Source organism: Sinocyclocheilus grahami, unplaced genomic scaffold, assembly GCF_001515645.1.
Source record: "Sinocyclocheilus grahami isolate Dianchi unplaced genomic scaffold, SAMN03320097.WGS_v1.1 scaffold829.1, whole genome shotgun sequence".
Classification (NCBI taxonomy): domain Eukaryota; kingdom Metazoa; phylum Chordata; class Actinopteri; order Cypriniformes; family Cyprinidae; genus Sinocyclocheilus; species Sinocyclocheilus grahami.
The window spans coordinates 477,762-484,413 of NW_015506008.1; the positions used below are offsets into that span (position 1 = coordinate 477,762).

Sequence of the window (6,652 nt, forward strand, 5' to 3'; positions counted from 1 at the left end):
CACACACACACACACACACACACACACACACACACACACACAGGTATTCTTTCTTTGTCATCACATATGCTCTTTCGACTTCCCTGACCTTCTCCATACCTCCAGCCCCTCACAGGAAGTACTGCCACTCCTGCTGGGAGATCTCTACTCTCTGCATCACGATCTCCAAACACAGCATGAAGCTGTAGATGGCCTTGTGCTGCTCAAAAAGGCCACGGGACACATTGGTGTAGGCGCTCAATAGAGTCTGATCCAACAGGATCTGTAATCTCATGCTCAGATCTTTGTGCTTCTCTGCTGACTCAATAGTGTTGTTGAACAACTGCAAAGAAATTTTAGGGAAATTTCCAGGGAATGTATAAACTGACAAAATGTATACATTAAAAGCACTGGAAATCGCTTTGGATAATCAGTTTGGGGTCAGTGGGGTTAATGAAAGAATTTAAAAATCTTACAAACCCCAAACTTTTAAATAGTGTTGTATATATAAAAATAAAGTAGCTGGGTTTTATTTTATTATATGTGACCCTGGACCACAAAACAAGTCATAAGTAGCTGGGGTATATTTGTAGCAATAGCCAAAAATACATTGTATGGGTCTGTAACACAGTTCGTAGTCACGGGAAGAAGGAGACGGGAACCGGCGAACATTTAAAGAAAACTTTAATAATAAAACAAAATAGAACAAACATAACCAAAACACAAAATAAAATCCAGGCCTGGTCCTCTCTCGTCCAACACTGTCGTCACTCCTCCTTTTATCCTTCCGGAGCTCCTCCATGGGACTCGAGACCGGTGAGTGGTGCAGGTGTCGCGCATTAGCATTTACTCCACCGGCCTCGCTCCGTTCCCATGGCTCTCGGCCCCGCCCCTCTCGTCACAGGGTCAAAATTATTTATAATTCTTTTATGCCAAAAATCATTAGGATATTAAGTAAAGATCATGTTCCATGAAGATATTTAGTAAATTTCCTACCGTAAATATATCAAAACTTAATTTTTGATTAGTAATATGCATTGCTAAGAACTTCATTTGGACAACTTTAAAGATGATTTTCTCAATATTTAGATTTTTTTGCACCCTCAGATTCCAGATTTTCAAATAGTTGTATCTCGGCCAAATATTGTCCTATCCTAACAAACCATACATCAATGGGAAGCTTATTTATTCAGGTTTCAGATGATGTATAATTGCCAATTTCGAAAAATTGACCCTTATGACTGGTTTTGTGGTCCAGGGTCACATATTACATCCTGAAATAATATTCTAGAATGACTGCTCTAGATTGAAATTACCTGTTTAAAATACTTTAGGGAGAACTGGTACATTGGGGTCAATCTCAGACAGGCAAGCAATGACAAAGTACACGATGGAGCCACGTGTGGCAACAGGGCGATACTTCTCTCTGGCTGCGTTGATCATCTCCTCTGTCATCTCTGCCTCCACCAGCCGAGACTTAAAGACCTGAGATGTCACCTGTGCAAGAGAAAAGAGGATAAATTGTCAGCAGATTTGCTTCATGTCAAACGTAAGTGTTGAGACAAAAGTAATGACTTGACAGCTTGATGTGTTTATAAAGAGCTCTTAAAATGTGAAAGGAGCTGTAAAGCCATTCACATTGACAGCAGTATCAGATGCATGAGACAGTAGCAGAGGCGTTAGACAGAGCTGTTTTTGTCTTTAAGATGGATATATCATTCATTCAAAGCCCAACCTTTCGTTCATCTATCAATCTATCCGTACCTCCCATTCAGCCTTTCATTCTCTCTGTGGGTGGCGGAAGGGTGACGGTGATGTGCAATCCGTGCCTCTGATCCTTCTGCTTGCTCAAATCTGGCACAACCACACTAGTGTATGCCGGGGGAATTTGCTAAAAATGAATTGTGCTCAGTGAAAGCGCCATTTATTAGCAAGCGCCATCGACACTGGCTTTGCACCTGATTCACTAAAGAAATTGTGCAGATCAAGGCAGCATAGAAAAGGCTGAAACAAATGAACGTGGCACAACTGTACTGTACTGTAAATCTAGATATGTACATGTTTCTATAGTTTCAAGTGGAATTTCACAGAAATTATTCAAAAATATGGTAAAATGCTAATGTTGAGTTGCTTGTGATAGTGACACAAGAGGAAATTTGACATTTATTTTTCCTATCCTCAGAAGAAAAGCTACGGTTTAAAATGTGTCAGCCCTCATTCCCAAATGAACACATAATCTTTTTAGTTGACTGTGACATTTGCATTGTTTGTGAAGTAAACCTCTCCTTTTTGTATGCAGCAGCAGTCATTAGCATAGTGGAAAAAAGGTTTTGTGACAATTATTAGATAAACTGTGGCAACAAAAAGAGTTTGGACATTTAAAAGGAATTAATGTCTTTTAATTTTATAAATGATCAAACAAAGTGGCTTCTGCAAACAAATGATGCAAGACATTTTCTGAACAAACTTTAGTTTTGCTAGATTCTTTTGCAATACATTTTAATTGAAGTGAATGTTAGTGGATTTACATCATAGTTCAGAAATTTGGGGTCAATACATTTTGTGACTTTTTTTGGACAGAAATCAATACTTTTATTCAGTAAGAATGCATTAAATTCATCAAAAGTGCCCATAAAAACTTGCATTGTTACAAAAAATAAGTTATTTTGAACTGCATTTATATGACAGAGAATGAATTGGAAAACATGATCATGGTTTCTACAAAAATACAGCACAACTGTTTTCAATCAAAATGTTTCTTGAGCACCAAATGGCTGCTGAAAATTCAGCTTTAAAACAAGATACATTTTACATCATATATTAAAACAGAGACAGTTTATTAAACATTATTTTACATTCTAATAATAATAGTATTTTAAATTGTAATAATAGTTCACAATATTACAGTTTTTACTTTATTTATTTTTTCATCAAATAGACGTATCCTTGGTGAGCATAAGAGAATATAAAATAAAAAAAAACTTACCAACCCCAAATGTTTGAACGGTAGTGTATGAATTCATATTTCTTTAGAGGAACCACAGGTTAAAGCCCATAACATCTTCTGCTGCTTTTCATATATAATTATTGACCTACTGATGTCTATTACTCTGCTCACAAAGTATTTAAGTACTTTCTTCACGCTGAAACTACTGTAAATCAGTAAAGAACACAAAATTAGGCCCTCTCTTTAAACTTCTGACCCCAAACCACTGACCTTTGATTCTTGTAAAGTTTGCACAAGCTCCTCATTGTCGAGAATGTTGCCCTCAGAGGTGAAGAGCAGTTTGAGAATTCGGTCCTCAATGGCTTTCAGCTGGTTCCGGTCTGTGTTGATGCAAATTATCAGCTGGCTTCTCTGTTCTTCCAAGTCAGGACGCTCCAGACGGACTACATCGCTGGGTACAGACAAAAATAAACATCACAAGTCAGCCAAAATGATACACAGTGTTAACTGGCAAGAGAATAATTAGTTAATAAAATAATCATAAAATAATAGTTCTGATGACAAAATATAATTTGTCAACTTGTGTCATTAAATGCATTTGCATATAGTAATGTGTCTTGGTTGACCAGTTGTGAGTGGACCTCCTAAGATGGTATAAGGTGAAAGGAGGCCATAGTGAATTTCTGTTTAACTGTATCCGTAATACAGTGTGCTAGTCAGCCAGGCCTTACAATACTGCAGAATCTCTTAAGCATGTGTCTGTAGTTTAGACAATAGATGAACAGTGGAGAAAATACAGCAATAATAAAGTCTATCATCATTTAGGGGTGCCATGTGGGTGATGGTTTTCATATCCATAGAGCATGATATAAAAAGCAAAGACTCAGAAATCAACAACACTTATGGTACTGTATTATTCCATCACTTCTTACTTTGAGAAAAAGAAACACTTCTGATTCGGCTGCTGTCTCCTAGTTGAATATTTTAGACCTTTAGAGGACTGAAATTTTCTTTTTCCCGAAAATGCAAGTTAATGTTATTGCATTGGACTAAAACATACTGACTTTGCTCACACAGGGTATAACAACCTCCCACCTTGTTACATTTTTCGGTCAAAAATGACTGGCCTAGAAAAAGTTGCTTATAAATCTCATTATATTATTATCACCAAATATTGGATTCGATCTTTCAGATCTTCTCAGATCAACGAGTCCTATGACTTAAAGTTCCAAAAAGTAATACAAAACCTGTGCTAACTGAAAACAAAAACAAAGGTGACAAAAAGTTCAAATCCGAGATTTGTTGATAATATTGCATAATGAGAGATTTATGAGCAATTTTCAAAAGACCGGTAATTTTTTGACTTGAAACACCAAATTAGGTATAGAATTTTCGACACAACCCAAGCAGATCATTGCCCCCCCCCCCCCCCCCCCCCATAATAAAAAAAAAAAAAAAAAAAAAATTTATGTGTCTCAGGTGCTTTCTGTTTTTATATTGAATCTGAACAGGATTACCTGAGGATTTGATCCTCCAGTCTAGACTTGGTAACAGTGAAGTTGATGATGGTCACTTTGATGCACACCTGACATAGAAAACAAGTCACAAAACAATTATGGATATGTAGCTTAAAGGGGACAAAACATAACTACATATCTTGTAGTATCAACATTAACTGAAAGCAAGCTACATAAATAACCAGATTTTCCCCACCTTATCATCATTTAGATATTAATGATACAATGATGACAGCTCAAAGAAAGGCGGGGAAAAAAAGATATGACCCCTAGTTCTAAATAGCACAAACATGTTTTCTTTAGGGGTAGGTAAGTAATGATTGGCATTATCTGCTAAACGTATCCCCCAATAGATGCGGCTCTCTTTCCTCTATAAAAATCCTCTAGAGGCACACTTTGTGCTTTGATTGGCCCTATGTGCTTTGTATTTGCTGTCTGTCTGTGAGAATGTTTCTTTAGTCCAGACTGGTCTGTCAGCACAGCTCATCTCCCTTAATATAAGCTGAAATGACAGGTCTGTCCTGTCTCTAATGCTGGAGCTTACAACGGCACGTCCCCATTTGACAGGCAACCGTATCTGTCGGCATGCTCTCTGCCTGCTGCAAGCACTGTTGCCCGTGGCCCTGTCTGTTATGATTGCGAGGGCATTGTCTCTTGGCAGGTGGGTGCTGATCCGCATCCACCCCAGAATTTTGCAGCGAGAGTTGGTATGGCATGGAGCCAGCGAGGGATTGGTGCGCAAGGTGGTGCCACAACAGATATGTGAAGGCCTGGTGCCAGCCGTGTCCACTTTGCTACAGTGCCAAATCTAGTTGACCTTAAACAGGTGTCAACCTTGACCCCAGAATGCTTTCTAAAATCCCCCCTGCCATTTTGAGAGAATGAATTAAACAAAGAGCTGCTAATGAAACATTGACTGTAACTACGTGTAACAAAGACTGTGGGGAATGAAGAATGAATTATCAGTCACATACTTGATTCTCTTTTTACTGGTGGTGACAAGAGGGATTTTGCATACAACAAATATTTATATTTGAAATGAAATCAAAACAAAAAATGCAAATATAATTGTGTGTATTTTTTATTTTTTCACCTCGGGGAATGTAGTGGGGATTGGCCATTTTGGTGGTCGTGTAAAAAAACGGAAGTTTTTATCATAGTCAATGTCAGAATCTCCCAGCCGGATCAATGTTCTTCCACTCGACACAAGCGTCTGCTTCAGAAGAATGGGCTCCAGAGAAGGGTCCAGAGTTTCTTTTAGCTGTATACACACAAATACTGCATGAGTGAAATGCATGATATTTGCTCATTCTGCAGTTATGATAAATATTCAGCATTCAGTTTCATTTTTATGTTAGATCGCTTGGTATGATACAGATGCAATCTCTGTTCTTAAAACTGATCTAAAAATAGATGCTGGGGGAAAACTATACGCCTCAGTTGTCAGCAGTGAAAACAAACATGACTTAAACTAGATTCATCAGAAAATCACATCTGGCAAGAGTCAGAACTAATAAACTCACCTCAGAATCATTCAAGACTGAATTAAACCATTCAAAGCCAATCAGACATCAGTTATCAGCTCCTCACAACTCTAATGCATCATTTTAAATATTTAAATTCTTATTGATGCAATGCATTTGTATTTACATCTGACTAAAATGTGTCAAAGGTGAAAGAAGGGTCAAAGGTTACCTCCTCCAGAAGTACAGGCATGCATGCCCAGCCGGGTGGCGTTCTCAAGTGTTCGGAGAAAACCTGCATCGTTAGCTTGATCACCTTTAGACCATTCTTTGTCTCTTTATCAAACCATATCCAACGATTTGCCTAGATATAAAATGTGAAAGGCTGCTCTGCATGACTGTAAAAAGGCAATGTGGTGTAACCATCAGTTAAAAAGTAATAGCATATTTCCTTTCTCCTTGAATACATGTCAGAGTACATACTGTGCTTTTTAAGTGTTTTTACTAATGTCATGATTAATTAATTCATTAATACCATTAAGTTTTCAGCTTTTTGGGTTTTTTTTGGCCACATGATTTTTTCTTCATTATGATGGTTGCATGCCCCAAAATGTTAATTATCAAAATAAAATATCAATATTAAAATTAGAAATGAATTACATGATCATTCTAGAAGAGCTGTATTCAATTCTTGTATTTATTAATTGCATTATTTATGTATTTTAACAAATGTAAATAAATTAACA

The 6,652-nt window shown here is 37.3% G+C and overlaps 1 pseudogene; it reads right to left on the reverse strand.

The window, feature by feature from the left end:
- Positions 1 to 6,652, reverse strand: part of LOC107562603 (dynein heavy chain 6, axonemal-like) — a 24,443-nt pseudogene that overhangs the window by 12,060 nt on the left and 5,731 nt on the right.